The sequence below is a fragment of the Canis lupus genome, chromosome 10, assembly GCF_048164855.1.
Source record: "Canis lupus baileyi chromosome 10, mCanLup2.hap1, whole genome shotgun sequence".
In the NCBI taxonomy this organism is placed as follows: Eukaryota; Metazoa; Chordata; class Mammalia; order Carnivora; family Canidae; genus Canis; species Canis lupus.
In genome coordinates this window covers 31,190,898-31,214,336 of record NC_132847.1, presented here as the reverse complement: position 1 = coordinate 31,214,336, position 23,439 = coordinate 31,190,898, and the positions used below count along the sequence as shown (strand labels likewise).

General features: G+C 35.0%; 1 protein-coding gene across 35 annotated transcripts in view; it reads left to right on the top strand.

Moving 5' to 3' along the window:
• Positions 1-23,439, top strand: part of PTPRD (protein tyrosine phosphatase receptor type D) — a 2,176,041-nt gene that overhangs the window by 1,358,302 nt on the left and 794,300 nt on the right. For all 35 annotated transcript variants that reach the window (XM_072841294.1, XM_072841327.1, XM_072841326.1 and 32 more), the window contains one exon: positions 13,087-13,144. The gene's annotated coding sequence lies outside the window, so the exon portion shown is untranslated. The remainder of the gene's footprint in view (positions 1-13,086; positions 13,145-23,439) is intronic.

Sequence of the window (23,439 nt, the reverse complement as noted above, 5' to 3'; positions counted from 1 at the left end):
ATTCAAGGAACAAATATACAAAGGAAAAAAAGCGAGACAAATGATTGGTTCAATGTATGATGGGTGAATTGATGGGTGGTGTCAAAAGTTCACACCTGACTGGGGCCATGACTATTTAATATAACTTTAACTTGTGTCACAGGGAAGCAGGAAGAATCCTTAAAACGTCAGTAATAGCAATTATTCAACTTTTGGATTGCATATGATTTTTTACAACAAACTTCCATGTATATATTCTTAAAGGCATATCATCATCTTATTTTTGACCTGAGAGCACGGAAGTTCAGATATGTTAAATCCTTACTCAAAGTCACGTTACTAGCAAATGGCCAAACATGGACTAGATTCTTGGCCTCTCCCCACCATACAGTCCAGTGGACTATCTCCCAAATTATACAGTCTTTTTTCATATCATTCCTCCAAATAATTTAGCTAATAAAAGGAAATTTCAGAATGTTCACAATATTTTTCTTATATTTTCTAAATATGAGCATTTATGGAACATTTCCACTTAATTGTTCATGATGAAACTGTCTTACCCACAACCCTATCTCCAGTACTGGTTTTTAGTTAATTGTTCTTTTTTTTGTCCTTGACAGCCTACAGCTGTTTCAGTTCTTCAGTACTGTAAAAAATTTACAGTTCATAAAAAAATTTACAGTTCATGTATACTTTTTGAAATTATCTTTGTGTGCATGTTTTTATTTTTCTTTTTGGTTTTTTGGGGGGTTTTGGCATTTAAATAATGTTGATGACCCAGGAAAACCTAAAAACAATGATTATACAGGCTCTTTGAAGGATGTAAATGCTCCATTCAGGAAAAAAAGATCTTAAGTTGTGTGATGATTTGAGACAAAAAAAAATCAATATTTTAATGAAAAATCCAAAAACTATAAAAGTTCATCTTAATATCAATCCGCGTAAGAAACATACTGAAACAGAGACTAACATAATTCTTATGTAATTCCCTTGAAAAATGATTTTCCATTGCCTCCATAGGAATATTGGTATTCAATTAGTGTAAACTTGATATTCTTTTGATAATGGACACTAAGCTCCTATTACCCAGAGCATCTTCCATGTTCCAAAACATCAATTGCACACCACACACAGAGTATTCTAATTCACTTTGCAAAACTGAATTTTAAACTAAACTTTGTGAAATACTTGAATATAACACTGTGAAATTGAGCTTCAGTGTAATCTATTTTTATTTATCTCAGACTTAGGGTAAAGTTTCCATAACTTTGAATGCTATAACATTGTCATCTTAATGATCTGATTAGTGGATAAAGCTGTATATACACATGCACATGTATATAGACAAAGTCACATTTGTAGATACTCTATCTAAATTATATTATCTAATAAGATTGTGATGCATAGGGTTCATGAGGTTAAATTGATCCTTGAGAATATTATTTAACTCTTTCATTTGATAGAATAAAAAAACAAAAGCTAAAAAAGTTTCATTGATTTACTAAAAATACCTATTTGATAAGCTCTGGATCCCACACCAGAACCCAAATCTTGGGATATCCAACGAAGCATTCTGTTTCCTCTCCTCTTTCAATAATAGGCAATATATGTACAACTTTGGGAAATACTATACAAATGCTTTTAGAAACACTGTCCCACTGTGGCTCTGGATCTCAACATCCAACTTCGATAAATAAAATCAAAGCCATCTAAGTCCATTGATGAGCTATTTTCTGCCTGTTTATCTTTACACATCCCTCTTGTCTGTCCCTACATGATAGAGGAATACTTAAATGTTTATATAAATTACCAGAAAAGATTATATGTTATATTGTTCCCCTTTTAAACTACACTTAAAATAACATAATTATCATTTTTATGTGTGGCTTTCCTCTCTGGATATGGTTTTTAAAGATTGTATCTGATCTTGAATAAAGCCAATATTGTGACCTCAATCCATTACTGCACAAATCAGTCACATTTATCAGGCTTTGGATTTTAATTTAGAATAATTTGGCACTCTACCAAAAAATTAAAAATGATAAAAGCCATGAGTTGTTCACCCATTATTATTTATTTCTCTCTAACGAAAGGTTTATCTATAGAATTTCAGTCAGGTCATATGCCTTTAAATAGACAGGCAAAACAGGAATGGAACATTCTGTTGACAGGTAAATGTGAATCAATCTGGTTTCATTCAAGAAAAATAATCAGGCTCTTTTCAAATAATATAAAACGCGAAATGATTGCCTGTTGGAGAGGAGGGGTGTTATCAGCATCTCTTCTCAGAGAAGTGATTGCCATGTTCTAGCTGGAGGAACCTAGGCTGCAGCTTATCTTGTGACTTCTCTGCAGTCTCTGATATTCATTAACAGTTGATTTTCTGTTGCTGCTCCTTTCTCTTTCTCCCTCCTCCAGTATAAATTAGTTTCCCCAAATCTACATCTAGCCTTCATTTTCTTATCTGTCTTGCAAAAAGGATGATTATTTCATTATTGGTTTAGAAGAGGCTTTCATATTAAGCGGTGCAGCTCTGGTTTCAGGCAGACATTTAACAGACTTTCTGTTTGTTTTATTCTTTGTCTCATCATCTTAATCAAAGCCCCCAAGACTAAGTCTTTTGTAGTAACAAACAAGAAGAAAGGGAAATTATGAATTGTTGCTTCCACAGAAAATGCAGTATTCATTAGGAATTCCTGGTGGGATTGAAACAGGGTAGACTTCAAACATGTGGAAACAATTGTACTCACCTATGAAAAGCCTTTTCATAAATAGGATATCTGTCTTTCAAGTTTATTAGGCTAATACCTAAGCAGTGTCCCTCCTTTGGGGCTCAAGCTGTACTGCATTGTCTTAAGGTTGCCAGTGGAAGGTTTTTCAGCATATAAGTTTATTTTTTTATACAAGCACTGCACTCTTGCTTTCTCCCAAATACTTTGTATTTTTTTTTTCTTATGGTGTTTCTTCTTCTTGCTATATAGACTTGAACATTAACTCTGACTTACTGTACAGACACTGTCCTGGATTTCTGATATTGAACCGTTATGGGAAAAGTATAGGTGTCATGCCCTTATTTTCAATTCAGATTATTCAAAATAGCCTGAAAGCCCTAGACTCACACTGTCCCTGCACTCCTTTGATCATATTTTGATAAATTTTCTAGAAACACTACAAGAATTGGGTTAGCTATTTAAGTAGAAGCTAGCTTATATTGGAGCAACATGCAAATGGTCTAATATAACTCATGTTTCTCCTTAATGTACAAATTAAGTTTTTTGTTACCCATAAAAATCAAATAGATAAATATATATATTTATATATATTTCTAATACCCTAAATGCTAATAACTATTATATGTCTAATTATATCTTATTTAGATTTAGAAATCCTTGCTCAGGGATCCCTGGGTGGCGCAGCGGTTTGGCGCCTGCCTTTGGCCCAGGGCGCGATCCTGGAGACCTGGGATCGAATCCCACGTCGGGCTCCCGGTGCATGGAGCCTGCTTCTCCCTCTGCCTGTGTCTCTGCCTCTCTCTCTCTCTCTCTCTCTGTGACTATCATGAATAAAAATCTTAAAAAAAAATTAAAAAAAAGAAATCCTTGCTCATATCTAACATATCTTTGATATAATTAACTGATTCAGGTGACCCAACTATGAATTTGATTCTTATATGGCTTTGAGTTTATATATCCACTAATAAAGTATAGCTATATTCCAATGCTGTAATAAATAATTAAAACATTGACTCAAACTTTAGATATGCTTATCATCTGGCATCTCTGACATAATGTTAAATGTGTTTGCGCTATTGGTATGGTATATTTAAGTAGGGAAATATGAACTGTGTTCATCATTTATTGCTCTGTAACAAATTGTACCAAAACACAGAAGTTTGAAATACCAAATTTTTATTATCCCCTAGCTTCTGTGTGTCATGAATCAAAGTAGTGTAGCTGAGTACTGAAGGCTCAGTTTTTTCATGAGGCTGAAATGAAGGTAGCAGCCAAGACTGAGGTGATTTCAAGGCCTAAATAGAACAAGTTGCACTTTCAAGCTCATTCATAGACTGTTGACAAATCTCAGGTACTCTTTGATAAAAGTCAGAGTCATTGATTCCTTACCAGATGGTCTTTTGAGTGGTCCTTACCACATGGCACCTGGCTTTCCCTGGACCAAGGATTCTACAAGAGAGAGTGAGAGAGGATAAGCAAGAAGGAAGCCACAGACATTTTAAACTCCAATTTCATAGCCAATATATGATCACTTTTGCAGTATTCTTCTTGTTAAAAGTACATTTCTGGATCTAACCCACACTCAAGGAGAGGGAATTACACAAATACGTAAACGCCGGGAGAGGAAGATTTTTGGGATTCATTTTAGAAGCTGTCTCCCATAGTCCACCCTTTGGCCTCCAATGATTCATATTCGTCTCGCCTACAAAAAAGGGCTCAGTCTCTCCCAGAGATCCCAAAATCTCATCCTATTACAAAAAGTGAGGACATGCTAGGTTACACTGCAGTAACAATTCTAAAGCCTCAGTGACTTAAACATAAATAAACTAGAAAATAAAATGTAGGTTTGTCAGTCATACACATACCTGTGTGTCAGTAATAAGTTGGCTAAGGAATCTGCTTATGTTGTCCTCACTCAGAGAGTCTCTAAGATCATTGGGGCTTGAGGGAGAGGAGAACAAATTGATACTCACCTGTTAAAGGCTTCTACATGGAAGTGACATGTGATACTTGTGCTCAAATAACAGGGATACACTAATTTTAAGGGTACAAGGAAGTACATTTCCACCATGTGCCTGAAAAGAAGAGGAACAGAAATAACAATAGTCCAAAAGACTAACATAATGGGTACAGTTGTATATTTTACTTCTACCTAACTGAATACACACCAAAATTATTATGGACCAAATTTTGAAACATTTAACTCATTCCACAAATTTTACCCAGTACTATTGGATACTAGGCTTATGCAAAATGCTAAGGACTACGAGCAGAAAAAACAGCAGGTCTACCTTCTGGTTTCTCAATATAGTGAGCAAAGAGATAAGTATACAGATAATAGAAATAATTATAAAATGTCATTTAAGACCTAGTAGAAGCATTTAAGGAAGACCTGAAGGGATCAGAGAGAGCATCTCAGAGTAGATGAACTTCAATGAGTTCTGATAGATGCATAGGCATGGGCCTGGAAAAGAAAGAACTTTTTCAATGTTCCTTTAATAAAATGAATTTATGATTATTATCCTCCAGGTCAAAAGCCTTAATTCTTCTGAATCTGCAGTTAACTATTGCCTTAGCCTGATCAAATAACTGGGCAACTGTGCACCTAGACTTCCTCATCTGTGAAATGAGAAGGTTTAATTAGATGTTGCCCAAGACCTCTTTCAGCTGTAAAATTCTATGATTATTTCTGGCTCTAGAGGATATTTTTTTCAAAATCACCTTCTATAGGATAATTATAAAATAATTACCTTATAAAATAGTCATTTACTAAAACAGTTCAGTAAATACCTATGGGAAATTCTCATATTTGAAAATTGTATTTCCATCCCTTCTGAGACACAATATGTTCAGAACTGATCACAAAAAAAGTATAATAAAATGGGCAGCCCGGGTGGCTCAGCGGTTTAGCGCTGCCTTCAGTCCAGGGCCTGATTTTGGAGACCTGGGGTTGAATCCCACGTCAAGCTCCCTGTATGGAGCCTGCTTCTCCCTCTGCCTGTGTCTCTGCCTCTCTCTCTCTCTCTCTCTCTCATGAATGAATAAATAAAATCTTGAGAAAAAAGAAAACCAGTGTTAAAAAGTATAATGAAATGTAATTTAAAATAGACTGGTAGGGATCCCTGGGTGGCGCAGTGGTTTAGCGCCTGCCTTTGGCCCAGGGCGCGATCCTGGAGACCTGGGATCGAATCCCACGTCGGGCTCCTGGTGCATGGAGCCTGCTTCTCCTCTGCCTATGTCTCTGCCTCTCTCTCTCTCTCTCTCTCTCTCTCTCTCTCTGTGTGTGTGTGACTATCATAAATTTAAAAAAAAATTCTCAAAAAAAATAAATAAAATAAAATAGACTGGTATGAAGTGGTTCTTCATGGCAACCTTTCTTATGAGATTTCTCATCATTAATCTAACACCCTAGATATTTCTAATGATTCTCATAAAGATAGTCTTCCTATTTTATGTGTTGGATTTGTATATTTGCTTGTGAAAAGACTCTGGTCCTCCCTTATTACATACACACACACACACACACACACATGCACACACAATTTATTTTCACTGAAATTCTGTTGCTGGGTTGATTTACACCCTCACAATTAGACAGAATACTATGCTCACCATTAGACTCCTGAGTCCTTCATGGATCCTCCTACTTCTTGGGTTGTAATGGTCCAGTGTTCACCATTCAGAGCACAGCCATCACTCTACCACCAGTTCACTGAGCCCCAGATCAGGAATCTTCTCTTTGCCAGGCTAATTCCTGTCTCTACCTTTACTGGTCTAACCTAGACTTTCAAAGCAAATACCTCAACCAAGTATTGGTCAAGATGTGATACAATAGGAATATATTTCAGGGAAATATAATTGCTACAACCACTCTGGAAAACAGTCTGGCATTATCTACTGAAGTTGAACATATGCATACCAGATGATCCAGCAGTTCAACTCCTCATTATGTATGTCATTATGTATGACATGTGTACCCAGAAATATCTACAAGGATGTTTATTGCAACATCAATTGTAATTGCTCTAAACTGGAAATGACCCAATGCCCATCAGCTATACAATAGGTATATAAAGTGTGGCACATGCAAATGATGTTTGACAAATGGCAATATGAATGAAACCAATAAGCATAATGTTAAGTAATATGTAATATATGATTACATTGATACAATGTTCAAGGCAACTCTAAATTATAGACTTAAAAATCAAGATGATGTCTGTTTACCTTTGATGAAGATGGAGAAATGGGATTGGGAGGGAGCAAGGTGTTTCTGTGGTACTAGAAATATTTTATATTTTGACCTGTGTAGTGGTCATCCTAGTGACCAGTTTTACTTTTGTATGATTCATTGTTTGTGTACTTTCCTATAAGCACACTATGCTTAGACTTAAAATAATGTAAAAAGTATTTGGACCCTATATGAAGTTCTGCATGTTTTTTTATTAAAGGACCACGTAGGAACACACACACAATCTAAAACAAAACAAAAAACCATTTAGTGGTGAGAGGCACAACTGATTAACTGATTGTGTGGGTATGATGTGTGGGTGTGTAAATTGATAAACAATGTTTATCTAATGTCTGTGTTTATAGACCCAGAGATCATTGGAACAGAATAAAGCCCAGAAATAAACCCACAATTGTATGGTCAATTTATCTTCAACAAAACAGGGTAGAATATGCAATGGGAAAAAGTCTCTTCCAAAATGGTGTTGGGAAAACTCTACAGTTGTTATGCAAAAGAATGAAATTGGGCCACTGTCTTATACAATAAACAAAAACAAATTCAAAATGGATTGAGGATCTAAATGTGAGACATGAAACCATAAAAATCCTAGAAGAGGGATCCCTGGGTGGCGCAGCGGTTTAGCGCCTGCCTTTGGCCCGGGGCGCGATCCTGGAGACCCGGGATCAAATCCCACGTCAGGCTCCCGGTGCATGGAGCCTGCTTCTCCCTCTGCCTGTGTCTCTGCCTCTCTCTCTCTGATTATCATAAATAAAAATTAAAAAAAAAAAAATCCTAGAAGAGAGCAAAACATTTCTCTAGATATGTCTTCTGAGGCCAGAGAAACAAAAGCAAAAATAAACTATTGGAATTACATAAAAATAAAAAGCTTCTGTACAATAAGGAAAATAATCAACAAAACTAAAGGCAATCTACTGATTGGGAGAAGATTTTTGCAAATGACATATCTAAAAAAGGGTTAGCACCCAAAATATATAAGGAACTGATACAATTCAACACTCAAAAACAAATAATCCAATTTAAAAATGGGCCGGAGAGAGGAACAGATATTTCTCCAAAGAGGACTTCTAGTTGGCCAACACATGAAAAGATGTTCATCGTCACTCATCATTAGGGAGATGCAAATAAAAACTACAAGGAGATATCACCTCGTACCTGTCAAAACTGCTAAAATAAAAAACACAAGAAACAACAGCTGTTGGCAAAGATATGGAGTAAAAGGAACCCTTGTTCACTGCTGGTGGGAATGCAAACTGCTTCAGTCACTATGGAAAACAGAAAGGAGGTTTCTCAGAAAGTTAAAAATAGCACTACCCTATTAGATCCAGTAATTGCACTTCTGAATATTTACCCAAAGAATACAAAAATTCAAGTTTAAAGGGATACATGCACCCCTATGTTTATTATATATCATGGCCAAATTATGGAAGCACCCCAAGTATCCACTTCAGATGAATGGATAAAGAAGAGATGGTGTATGTATATACAATGGAATGTTATTCAGCCATAGAAAAGAAGGAACTCTTGCCATTTGCAACAACATAGATGAGGAGCTAGGAAGTATAATGATAAGTGAAATAAGCAAGTAAGGGAAAGATACTGTATGATTTCACTTATATGCAGAATCTAAGAAACAAAACGAAGTAAAAAAAAAAAAAGAGAGAGAGAGAGAGAAAACCCAAGACTTTTAACTGTAGAGAGCAACAGATGGTTATCAGAGAGGAGGTGAGGGGGGGTGAAATAGGTAAAGGGGTACACTTATCTTACTGAGCAATATATGGAATTGTTGAATCACTGTATTGTACATCTGAAACAAATATAATACTATATGTTAATTACACTGTAATTAAAATTTTAAACACGTAAATAAAGAGAAAATTAAAAAGAAGAAAAAGAAAATGAGCAAAAGAAAAGAGAAAGAGGAGGAGGGAGGAAGGAAAGAAAAAAGAAAGAAGTAAAGTTATGTAACTTAGGGAGTCGAAAATATTTGACAAAGCAGATCTTAAAATCATGCATTCATCTCTACTGGCTTCCTACTGTATTATCTGCATATGAAATCAGGATTTGACAATTTTGCGAGTCAGTTACCTTTAAGGGTTTCAAATTTTATTTTTCCTGGATGTTTGCTTCCCTGGTGTTGCTTATCTAGTATAAACTTAAATCTGAAAATGTGAGAACAATGACTAAAGAAAAGCATGTGCAAACAATCGTGAATAAAAGAGAATGAAAGCCTCTTAAGGGAATCTCTTTAATATGTAATTTTAAACCACCTTAAAGCAGTTAAATATAGAATCTATTTTAAAATAACTTGCATTTTGATAATTCTCTTTCGGGGGGGTTGTTTTAGAATAAGGTTAGCAGCAAACTTCATATGAAGTAAACTTTTTTTTCCCTAATTTAAAAGAGTATCACACTCTAGCACTCTAGTGCATCACACTATAGCATATAAATTAAATTCCAGCTTTTCTGTTGAAATACCTTTTTTTTTTAAAGTTTTGATGTACTTTAATTAAAGTATGCCTGTTACATACACCAGAGTCATGGATCAGTAATGAAACTTGGAACTTTTGCACTATGACAGAAGCCATGCCATACAGCAAAGAAAAATTGCAGTGAGGAAGTCCAAAGTATATTTTATGAATCAGAATATAAAATATCCATGATTCAACTCCAGCTAACTCCATTTAAAAGATAAAATAAAAGATGTCATTCTCCTGACATAAATGAAAGGATTCATTCATGAAAGGCTGTATATGAGATGTTTGTTATTTCGTGGGGGAAATTAGTTTTATGACCAAAGTAAATGGAAACCTTCAAAGCTTCTTAGAACCATGTTCTATGCACATCTGTAAATAATAAAACTGTATCATGCCAGATTATACTTCACCATGGATGGTTCTGCTCTTGAAAGTTATTGACTCTAGCGCTTACACTTTCCTCAGCCACAACAATTAGTAGGATCTTTGGCAAAAAGTATTGAAATGAGAGAACCTGTACATTACCACAGTTTTCTTCTTGTTTGTTTCACTCTCTCCCACACATAAGGCCTGTTCCATGAGCTGGACCGTATTTACTTGGCTAAATCAGTTGCTGAAAATTCATTTTATTCTGCTTAAGAGAAAAATTAATGATCCATTTTTCCCTCAATTTTCAGAAAAAAAATTTAGACTTCTTAATAATTTGCACTTCGACCACTGTAGGAAGTGCAGTTGACTTAAACATTAAACATGATTTAGAAGAACCATATTCATTAACATATAAATATATATAGTATATATGTGTGTGTGTGTGTGTGTGTGTGTGTGTGTATTTTTTTCTGTCTGGTGTTAAATCTTCTGTTGTGTCTTCTTTTCTTCCTAGATCAACAGGCCATTGGGTTGATATTTGTGCTCAGAGTGGAAAGGTAGCTTTGTGATGGTCTAAGAAGGAGAAGAGTTGTCTTTTTTTTTTTAAGATTTTTTATTTATTTATTCATCAGAGACACACACACAGAGAGAGAGAGAGAGAGAAAGAGAGAGAGAGATGCAGGTAGAGGGAGAAGCAGGCTCCACGCAGGGAGCCTGACACGGGACTCTATCCCGGGACTCCAGGATCACGCCCTGGGCAGAAGGCAGGTGCTAAACTTCTGAGCCACTCAGGGATCCCTAAGAGTTGTCTTAATGTCTATGGAAACTTTAAGAAATGACTACCTCTGGCAAATCCATAGTGTGTTTGCCAGACATGGAAGAGACTAGTGCTTTGCCAAGGGAAATTATATATTAACATTGACATGAATGAACTACAAATTTATTAAAGTTACCATAAAATCTAGCCTGAAAGTGCCATTCAGAAATAATCTAAATGAGCTGTGGAACAGAGCTTGAGGATTTTTCTTTTGGGTAAAAAGGCCGGTGTGTGTTTCGCAGAAAACAAAACAAACAAAGAAAAAAAAAAAACTTTATCTTAATTCTTTGAAAAGGAAGCAATTTGGACCATTTCCTCTTTATTTTCCTTAAATAGGACCACAAGTAAAGGAAGTATGTGTCTGAAATGTGGGTTCTGCCAAACAGTACTAAATTTAACCAGCAAGTGGATGATAGTGCAGAGACGATGAGATTTATGAGGAGACCTTTTGGACGTGGCCTCAAACTGGTGGTTGCCCGAAAAGGAGTCTGTGCGCATCTTCTTTAGCTGGAGGAGCGAGGGGCTGGGAGGAGATACACGGAGGCATGCTGGCTGAGACTTGGTATGGCTTGTCAGATGTCTCTATTTTTGTCTAGACTTCAAAAGCTATTTCATTGTACTTTGAGAAGAGCAGAAGGTCTTGGGTTCTGTGATTGGTTATTGTTTTGAAAAGGAAAGAAAATTACCTTTCATTTTCTCTCCATCGCATTAAATCCCCAGTGGAGATTCGAAGGATGTTCCAAGTCAGTGCAACTCTGTCACAGAGCCTTTGAATCCATTACTTACGACCAAGGTTTTGTGATGCTCTCATCATTGTAGGAAAAACTGCAAATCGAAGCCTACAAAAGCAGTTTTGCCAAAAACGTTTCGATGTTTACACTTGCTTTGAATTCCTGAGCAAAATCAGATTTTACCTTTATGGTATTTATGGGGAGGTATTTCGAAGCCTGGGCTAAATGAATCCTTGCATTTCCCTCCAAAGGAATAACTATTTAGAGTAACGTTTCCTATGAAATTTTCATGGTACATCTTACTGTAAGATTCAAATTATTAAGAAAGAGGGGGAGGATAGCTATGCGGTGTATGCTGTGCCAGGCTCAGCTGGAGCCTGGAACACGACAAAGCCCAGCGTGTGGGTGTACGTCGTGGGAGGGGCGGACCGACAGAGCAGTCACAGTCTGGGCAGGCTGAGGACTACAGCAAGCAATACAGAGTTCAATGTCACGAAGAACTGAAATTTAACTCTCATTTACACAGAACTCCAATAGATGTTCCTAGTCAGGGTGGGATGATGGATGCTCAACTTTCTACTCTCAACAGACTTTGTTAGTTGAGGGGTGAGGCCTGAGGGGTGATCCTGAGATCTAGGTGGAAGTACAGGCTCTTGCTGTTCTGGATCCTTCCTCCTCCAGGTCCTCAGGGATTTTACCTGTAATGAGCAAACATGACATGAGGGAGCATGCACCAGATGATTTCAAGGCCAGCTCTGATGGTGCCGTGATTTACATCTAGCTTCATTCCATTGTGAAGAATTCAGTCACGTGCGCATATCTAGCTGCAAAACTCAGTGTGATTTTGTAACCGGAGGAAAAGAAGCAGTCTGGTGAACAGCTCGCGAAGTACGCAGAACTTCTAGAGCATCTAGGAAATGTATCTTAGCAAAACTTGGAGGCAGCGGGATGTCAAGGAAAGCTTTCCGTGTGGGATGACGACTGCAAGAGGAAGAAGGTTGAACACATGGAAAAACAGTTGAGAAGACAGTGGTCTAGACAGAAGGAAGCAATTATGAAAACAGATAAGAAGAATTGAGATAGTCTTTGAAACTTGTAAAATGATCCCATTGAGAAATTAAGATAAATTGGCTTTTTAACTTTTTTAGAGTTGTGGATTAAAAAAAAATAATTGAGAATTTTTCACATAAATGTAATAATTATAAGATTTTTTTATAATTCATGCTAGCTAGTCCTAGGATGAATAGGACAAATGAAGATTTGTTTTAGCTTGGCTTCCAGGATTTAACAACCTAGGTGGCATCCTGTTCTATAAAGAACAAAGGATGGAAGTTTTGAAGTGTATTATGTAATTTCAAGAAGCAACAAACTAAGTAAGACATTCCTTCCGTAAACTTGATGAAACCGGTGCAAGAAAGTAGTCTGCCATTTTATGTCAGACATGCTAGTCTTGACCCAAAATATGAAGGGAGGGTCAGTATTCACTACTTTACAGCATATAGACAAAATAAAATTCCATGTTAATTTCTGGCATTTCGGTATTTCAGTTAAAGATTTTTTATCACACAAAATTGATACCAGCTTCTCATTTACCCTCTTGCTACTTCTCCTCTCTGTCTCAAACTACTTGAAAAAAAAAAAAAAAAGATGGCAGAAATATGATATCTCAAAGACAATTTAGGATTGGAAATACTATTTTTAAAATAATTTTGTTCTCTGTCTTGCTAATTAGGTTTTGAACCTCTTGAGGCCAGGGACTGTCTGAGAACACCTACAGTATCTGACGCAAGGTAAGTCTGCAACAAATATTAACCCTTCTTTCCCTTCTTTGGATTTTAATACCTAATACAATGACGAATATATTGTTGGCACTAAAAAAATATTGATTGGGATAGATGTATGGAAGGAATATTCAAACATTGTATTCTATTCACGTTATTTCTCTTATAAAATATGCTATGATTAGATTGTTCTTTAGTATGGATAACCAGTCCTTTTTTCATAAATAAAATTACAATCAAAACAATGGAACAACTGGGAAATGGTCTGCCAATGAAGGATTTATTTTTCAGTTCTGAATCATGGATGATGTGAGTCATGAATGTGTGGGAAATCTAACAATGGGTTAAAATTTTGAACTAGAGCAGCAGATGCCTATAGATTTAAATGTTGATTGAATTTAGCTGCTGCTGCTATGAAATTATTAGCCCTCGGCGGTGGTCTCGCCTACATACTTTATTTTGTTTTTTTTCTGGAAGCTACAAAGCTATTTATTGTTAATGAGGGAATAAAGCAAGAAAACAGATTAGCAAATAGATTACCAAAATTTTAAATGCCTGATCTCTGTTAAACAATAACAGGTTATAATGTGATGCATTTAGTTCTCAGTATTTTGCAACAAAATTGTTGCTATTAACATAGCTTTGTTACCTTATATATATCTTTTCTCTAATATAAACATTTCATCTATCATAATAATACTTTTTTGATAAAATCCTTTACCAAGTGCATTTTCCTTGTCCATTGCAGCTTAATATTGTGTTTCTAATCTTAAAATGATAATTCTCTGAAATAAATCATTCCTATACTCTTTCTAAAATACTTGATTGGTTGGCTTACCATTTAAAACTATTATCCTGCATAAACCTGTGATGAATTATAAAATCAACTAAAATGATTTTAATTGATGTTTCTAAATTTAATTTTTGTAAATAAAGTTTGTAAAGTTTAAAAGTTACTTAGCATGCTTAAATACTCTTCTCTAGTAAAAATTTTTAAGTTTCCAGCTTAAAGATATCACCTCCCAAATTCTCTGATAATTTCATTTTTGAGTTGATGTAGAAACATATTTCTGAGAAAATGGGAATATTAGTATACAGAAAAGGCACACAAAGTTCCTTCAGAAATCATGATATGATTGAAGTCAAATTAGAGGAGTATTTAACAAACAAGATAGAGGTTGTAGTAAATTTATTTCAGACTCTCAGCCTGTCTCTCCTGTAGTTCTTCATTGTTTCTCTTTAAAAAATTCAGCTCACCTTCACCATCGAGCTTTCCTGAATACCCCAGTCAAAATGATGCCTTCTTCTGAACTCCTTGTCTTTGTTCATGACTCTCTTATTGTATTAATCATTCTGTTTTATGGTTCAGCAATTTGTATAGAATCAGTTTCTATTTTCTGAACACATCATGTTCCAGAGTGAATTTAAAAACCAGTTGCTGAGGAACCCAGAGTACTTATTCCCATAGAACTAATAACACCAATGATTCTCCTATTTGCTTTTAAGCTCGATCTCTGTCTGATCTAATGTCAATAAACATATCTCAAACATAGCTTCATTGATGATATTGCTTCTTCAGAACAAATCAGTTATGTTATAAGGGGTAAATTGCATAGGTTCTAAACCTAGACTTGCCTAGATTCTCTATTTGCTAGCTGTTTGATCTTAGGCAAATTACTCACTTGTGTGTGTCTGAGGTTTCTCACCAGTAAAATGTAGATAATTGTATGTACTTCCTAGACTGTTGTGAGGATTAAATGAGTTTTATATGAAAAGTCCTTCAGAACAGAACCTGACATACAGTAGGGGATATATAGGGTAGCCTGTAAATGTTATTATTATTTTCATTGAAACTTGGAATGTCAGGAATTTATCTGCCCACATATAGGCATGTTTGAAAGTGGAAATATTGATATATTTTATGGAAATATGTGATGTATTTTAGACATTTACGTTCTGGAGATAGGATAGGTGACAACCCAGTCTTTCGTGCCTTTATATTCAAAATGAATAAAAATGGAAACAAAATAGTATAACTATCTTCATCTCATCACAGAAATGAAATGAAAGTAAAAATAACAGTGATAATTATTGATAGTACTTACTGAGCTCTTGAGATGTGCCAAGCCTGAAGTAAAGGGCTTTGCATGGTATCCTATCTTCTGATTACAGATAAGAAACTGGCAGTCAAGGAGCAAAGCTTGCTGACACCTAATAAGAATTAGAACAAGCATCCAAACCCCAACCTTTCTGACTTTTACATTTTACAGTATTTCCACTCCACCAAAGACTGATAGGAACGAACCCAGGTCCAAATTATCCTTCAGATTACTATCTACTCATTCTAATGTCTTTTAAGAGGCTCATCTGTCACTTAACAAATCCATCTCGTTCTTACTAACTCTGCCTTCTTCAGATTGTCTAAAAAATATAAGACATTTTGTCAAATTGGATGAAGTCTAGAACATTTTATTTAGGACATAGTATTTGATCAGAATTTCCCAAATTGTTTTCCCCTCCATTTGTCTGTCAACACCAGCTCACTAGTGGTGGTGTTTTAGGACATTACACTAGAAATTCTTCTTTCCCTCTGTAGGCCATAGTCTATGAATGTTGTAAAATCAGTCTTAGAAGCAGGCTACTAACTCCAACATATTACAAAATATTGAACTTTTTAATTTTGCCAAATGAAAGATAGATTTCTTTTTTTTTGAAAGATAGATTTCTTATTTAATGTATCCTTTATCCCTTTATCCCTGTATTTAACCTTTATTTTTGATATGCATAATAATTTCATATCTCACACATAACTCATTTACTCTTCATAGTAAACTTCTGCGGTCTATACTTGAATTATTTCCATGTTTGGATAGGGACCTGAGAACTAGAGAAACTAAATATCTTGCCCAAAGTCACACAAGTAGAAGTAGTGGTATCAGAATTTGAAACCAGGTGAAACTCCAGAGACAATAATTGCCACTATGTTGTGAGACTGCTTTGAATTGAGAGAACAAAAACCATCTAACGTGGGGATCCCTGGGTGGCACAGCGGTTTGGCGCCTGCCTTTGGCCCAGGGCGCGATCCTGGAGACCCGGGATCGAATCCCACATCGGGCTCCCGGTGCATGGAGCCTGCTTCTCCCTCTGCCTATGTCTCTGCCCCTCTCTCTCTCTCTCTCTGTGTGACTATCATAAATAAATAAAAATTAAAAAAAAAAAAAAAACCATCTAACGTAATAGCCAAAGCATTAGGCTTTCACTCTCCTGGCAGTTCCTTCTTAAGTGTTTAGATGGGATATTTTTTGAAGAGAGGGTCTATATCTTCTTTCTCATCTTCCTGTTCCTCACAATGTTTAAGAGAGTTCCCTGACACTATGGACACTTACTAAATGACTGCTTGAGAACATTAAGGGATATCTAAGATACTATTAATGATGACTATAATGTTCTCAAATTAAAGTTTCAAAATATTTTGCCTTGGATTTATTGACCAAATTTAGCCAATTTGGTTAAATGAGCTTTCTTCTTCATGTATTGTCACTGTCACTTTTCATAATTGGATCAAGATAATGCTATCCAGAAACTATTAAGCAATCTTAATTTGGAAATTCACAAATATATGGGGTGAACATAATACTATTTTGAGTTAGACAGCCAAGTGCTTGGCTTATTTTGGCAAATGTAATTTAGTTTCTTGTGAATGATAACATTTGATTATATGCTATGTGGTATCATGTTTTAATATAAGGACAAATGCCAACACCTATAAATGCCTTCCCATAATTAAAGCAACCTTCTAGAACTTTAGTTAACTCTTAGAGTTTTATCGATTAAGAAAGTCAGAAATGCTAACATTTCTTTAGGTGATTTTAAGAATTGTTTACAAAGTTCAGACTAGCACTCTTTTGGAGAAAAAAGACAGATCTACTAAGTAAGGCATCCATTAAATGAGCCAAATTTCAGTTTTTTAGTAAAGAAGTAATCGTTATACATAGCAGGGACATATTCAGATATGTATTAGAGATTTTTGATTACAGTATTAATTTGCCAATCCCAAGTAAAGAACAAGTTAATCTAATTGATGGAAGGTTAATTGTGTACACAGGCTGTATGGCCAAAAGAAGAAAGCCCAGCAGGATGTTCTCTGAGCATTTCTACTTGAGAGTTACATGTTTGCATTCAGGGGTAGTAACAAAAACATTCATATTTCCCATTGCATTTAAAAGATGTATTAAAATTATTTATTAACAGATCAGTATAGGAACAGTGATATATATAATCTAACATCTTGGCAGGGATTGGGGTGCCAAATGCTTTCCAGTTCTAAAAGTCTATCATTGCAATGATTCCTTACCATGAGTAGACTTAGAGTTTGATTCAGTATGTCTATATTTGTACAGTCAGTGAATTTTATAACTAATACAGGGCTTAAAGACCCCAGGCCATGTTTGTACATGACAAATTTATACCCAGAGAAAATAAATGACCTGCCCAGGACCAGAAAGATGTTTGGTAATACAATATCTGTGACTCAGGTGTTTTATACTCTGCATTTAAGGCCATGTTATCCTTCAATGGAAAAAAGAAATGCAAGGAAATTCACATGGTTCAATATTATACTCTACAGGAAACTTCCCCATGACACACAGTCAGCCAGTCTGTGATTTGAACTATATATTAACCTCACTTTCATTATGCGTAGTTCTAATTCCAAAACAGGTCTTCCTTAAATTGATTCGAAACCTATCTGCCTTTCTTTCCATTGTCTTATATTTTCTACGTAAAATATCCATAGCTCCTTTAACCATTCCTTTTATAACATGAGTTTCAGATGTTCATAGTCTGATGATTCCTCCTAGCACAGGAATAATATGTTTGATGTTTCAACTTGATGCCTAGAATTAAACACAATGTGACAAAAGGCATTTTACAGACTACCTTCAGTATGTGGAAAGGTTATTTCTTGATCTGACTATACTTGTAGAGTTTTTTTTTAATTTTTTTTTACTTGTAGAGTTTTAAATTAACCTCACCTTTTTTTTTTACCTCACCTTTTTTGTAGTTTCAATCTCCCTTATAAAACAATCAAAGCCTAAAAGTATTTTTCACATAGACTACTATAAATCTTATGTTGATTTTTTATATTAGTGGGCTATTTTTATCATTTTAAGTCAAGATTGACAGGATTAAACATAACAATTTGCAGTTAATGTCACCATAAGAAAAAAAAAAGACTATCAGTTTGGATTGTTTGAATCCATGCTGAAGATAATTATGGTAATTTAAAAGAAAAGAGTATCAGTCTAATTTCAGTCCATAGTGACACAGAAATAAAATAGTATACAACAAATTATAGGGGTACCTGGATGGCTCGGTCAAGAGAAAGTCCAACTCTTGATTTCAGCTTAGGTCATGATTTCAGGGTCCTGCATCATGCTATTTACCCAGCACAGAGTGCCTGTTCCTCTTCCTCTGATCCTCCCCCTGCGCTCATGATAGATTTTCTATCAAAAACATGAATAAATAAAATATTTTTCAAAACTATAAGGTAGTTATATTATGTAATCACGTCTTTCTAACAGTTCAATATATTAACCAATATAAAGTGTAAGTCATCCATCCTAGTTTTGGGCACAGTCATCAATTTGCCTCTAGAAAGAGAAGCTAAAAAACAATTAGATACTCTTAATTTTTCTCTAAACTTTAAACTGCTTCTAAAAAATAAAGCTTTTCTCCATTTAAAAAGGAACAGAAATAAAGAAAATCTTGCTTTACAAAAAAACTTTTTAACTAGGATGGCATATATATATATCTCCAAACTAAGGATATATTTTGGCCATCTAATTATCTAGAATCAAATTCCATTAACATGTATATATTTTTAAATCTGCCAGGCCTTAGGTACGTGATCAAGTTGAAAATCACTGGTTACATACTGAGAAATGTACAAGTAGAAAAAAAAGTCCCTAAGTAAAAGTTAGGAGAAGGTAAATGGCAGAATAGAAATACAGATAGAGGGTGACTTCCTATTTTTTAATGTCTCAATTTTTTATTTAAATTACAGCTAGTTAACATATAGTGTAATATTAGCTTCAGGGGTAGAATTTAGGGATTCATCTCTTACATACAACACCCAGGACTCAACACAACACGTGCCCTCCTTAATATCCATCACCTATTTAAATTGTAGTTGACTTCTAACTCCTCCTCAGAGTGACTATAATGATCAAAACATCCAAGATTATGTTCATACAAGGGTAGACTCCACTCTTTAGAAATAAATGACTGAATAAATAAAAATGTCAAATTCAGTTATAGGCGGTAGAGTGTAGAACCAGAATAACTAGTATGCTTGAGAATCTTCTTAGGTGTCACTTCCTTAAGTATCCATATTTGTCTGCCTCATTCTCTTCCACTATTTTCCTAGTTTTAGGCTATAAGAGGATAAGGGATGAAATATCAGAAAGCAATGAGATTATCTGAAACCTTTTAAATTTTGGTGCTTGGCCGCGGGATGCTTGCTCTCCAAAGGAAAGAGCTTAGAGACTCAGCTACAAAGAATCACCCAGAAGTTGAGTTCAAGAATATCTAAAAGGCTGTGCTTTTGTTATTTTGCTTTGTTTTGAAATCTCCAGAATTTGGAACTAAGTTATACCTATTGCATTTGGCTCTGCATTTTCAAGTAATGTGAGTTTTTGCTAGTATCTGAGCAATTTCTATATATTTAGTGGGATACAGTTAAGAGGGCTTAGGATGAGCCATGTTAAACATGGGAGAATTGCCCGTATCTGGGCAATATATAGGAAGGGAAGTTACAAAACAGGTACACACAGGAAGACAGCATTTCTCAAAATGAGCAGTAACTTTTGGGGTCCTAAATTTATAAGAATTGTTAAGATTATTTTTTGTACATTTGATAAACTTGCCATGTGTGATTTTATACAATGTATTGGCAGAGATTTTAGGTTTTTATTGTTCTTATGATGATGATGCAGGCCTAAAGATGATTTTTTAACTTATGTTTTGTTTAAATCTTAAGCACATGAAATACTTCCAAACTTAAAAAAAAAAAATTGTGAATCTGATCCCATATTTTCCTATTCAGAATCATATTTTATATCATATTTTAAAAAATCAGAAGTCATTTGTAATTATTGAATAGAATTATGATATCTTCTATAAAATATCTTCTGTTGAAAACAGTTGTCTAAAATTTGCTTAAGATTGTCATATTACTGCAATTTAAACCCATAGTAAAGCCAAGAGAAGATTGTGTATATATAATATTTTCCCTCAATCACAAGGTTTATGTACAGAAAATCCTTGAGGCAGATAATTCCCACATTAAGAATATATAATTTACAAGGTTATATTTGCACCAATGAAAGTTTGTATAAATAATTTTACCTTGATGAAAAGTAAACATATTAAACGAAGGCATAGTTATAATAATTTGTGTATATTAAATTAGTAATTGTGGGTATGCACAAAATCTTTTTTTCATTTGTCTATTAATTAAATATTTATTAACCAGTCATTGCACTAGATGGTAGAGATGGATAAAGGTGAAAAAAGAGATAGCTGTTTTCAAGGAATCCATAATCAATTAAATGGAGACAACATAAAAGCAAATGAGTATAACACCATTTTATAGTATCTTTTAAAGCAGAAGCACAGATAAGCTAGTATAAGTGCCTACAGATAGAGTTTCTACTGTAGACCAAATGCTCCAGATGCTGGTAATACAATGTTGAACAAAACTTCTTAGAGTAGTAGAGGCACATGGTAAAAAGAAATAGAGTATATTAGATAGTGATCAGCAGGGGTGTTTACAATATTTCACAGCCAGTGAAAATGGGTACCAACTCATCAAATAGACATCCATCCACCCAGAATAAAAGTTCATTCTACCTGCTGAATACCAGGCTTTGAATTAGTACTAACAGGAAAAATAAAACAGGAAAGGAAAATCAAAGTATCAGATAAGGAAAATATTGACATTTTAGAAATTTTGAACTGAGAGATGACTTTTAAGCAAAACTCTCAAGAAAGTAAAAAGTTAGACCTGTAGACCATTCTAGAGAAAGGAAACGGGAAGAGCAAAGACCACAAGGAGGAAGCTTACCTAAAGTGAGGTGTAGTGAGAAAGCCATTGTGGCTGTAGTGCCCCGTACAAGGGAAGATAGGAAGAAAAGACCTTTGAAGCTGGCAGTGAGAACTTTGACTTGTATCCTAAGTGAGATGACATCTCACTAAAGGTTTTGAACAGTTGGCTAACGTGGTTGGTAGGTATTTTAAGAGGATCTTTCAGGGTTCTGGGTGGAGAACTGACTAACAGGGTCAGGAGCAGTGATCGGTGTATAGAACAGAGGCTATTGCAACCATGCAGCAAGAGGTAGATCAAGTTAGAGCTTTGGGAGTGAAAGAGGTGGCTGAATTCTGGATAGGCATTGCTTCAAAGGTAAAGCTACCTGGATTTGCAGAAACACTAGATATGGGTGTGACAAAGAGGGGTAAATAATGACACAGACCAGAAAAACAAAATCTTTGCCAAAGATCTGTGCCAAAATCTTTGCTAATGCCTAGGGAATATAGAGGGGAATAAGACAGACATAGTGCATCTAGGATGAATAGCCAATTAAATAAACATATAAGAGAATGCAAATATTCCTTATATATGGGAAGCACAGGAGTTTATAATAAGGTTGCTTAATCTACTCCAAATAGGTAAGGGACAACTATTATAGTAATGAAAATTATGCCTGAGTCTAAGGGCTAGTCAAATTTATTCAGGTGAAAAGAGGGAGTGGGAGAGAAGGAAAACTAGTTATACTCGAGTATGAGATTCCAAGCACTTTAATTTTGCTAAGATCTTATTACTGACTTTATTGTTATGTCTCTTTAAGGTTAGTATATTCTTAGCAAACTATTTCTTGCCACTGTTGGTAAGTTGGTTCAAAAGCTATATTCTTATTCATTCATTTCTTCAAAAAAAAATTCACAGACAACTCATTTAATACTAGGGTCTCTGTGCTAAGAATGTACCGGGATGAATTAAATTTGGATACTTCCCAAAAGAAGTTAAGATCACAGTTTTGTCTTCCAGGTGATCACCTAAGTAATTAAGTCTACTCAGGTATGCACTTATTTTTTCAAGTTGTTAATACACTGGATTTGTAGTAACATACATGGTGAGTTAACTGAGCTACTAACTACTCAACAGATTGCTTTAAAGACATGTGATTTGTTTTGATCACCACAGTCAAGTATCCTTAGCACCTATTTAACAGTGTAGCCTATGATAATATTTTTTAGCAAGTGAATATATTAATTTCTCAACTCTAACCTTTTTCTACAGATCATTGAAACAGCCTTGAAGAATTCTTATACCTTTATATACTTTTTAAGATATATTCTATGAACTTTTTAAATAAGATATGCCAATAAGCTCTTACATCATTGCTTCTATTAAGGGTTTTCATATATATTCATATATATAATCAGTCATTAATAATCTTGAAATTAGTACTACTTAGAGAAGAGTAATTTTCTTCTCATTGACATGTGTACTTGCAATCTTTCTCTCCTTTTTGATATCAATTACTTCCACAAAATTCTAATTCCCATCAGCATATTTGACCTTGCTTTTCACATATTCACAATTTTCCCCATCTATAAACTTCCATTTATCACTCTTGTCTAAACATTGATTTTAAAGCTTTCAAATTTAAGATGCCTGGAATCATTTTTCTCATTTTTTCCATGATCATTTCCTTTACTTGAGGGAGAAAGTTTTTATTCCTAATTCTACATGAAATCAAGTATAATTTTGTTCATATTAAGAAGAAATACCGGGATCCCTGGGTGGCGCAGCGGTTTGGCGCCTGCCTTTGGCCCAGGGCGCGATCCTGGAGACCCGGGATCGAATCCCACATTGGGTTCCCGGTGCATGGAGCCTGCTTCTCCCTCTGCCTGTGTCTCTGCCTCTCTCTCTCTCTCTCTGTGTGACTGTCATAAGTAAATTTTAAAAAAATATATTAAAAAAAAAGAAGAAATACCAATAATGATTATAAATACATTTTAATGAGAATATTATTTTATAATCAGTCACTCCATCCCACACCAATTTCTTCCTCAGATTTTGTAGGAAAAAGGAATTGATCTGGCAGCAAACAAATGCAAAGTTATGGATCTGTGAACATTATTAACCTCTCAATGCCCCATTTAGCTTTTCCTATTCCACAAGAATCAATGATAAACACGCCCATCCATTTTATGTTCCTTATTAAAGCAGAGAGTTAACA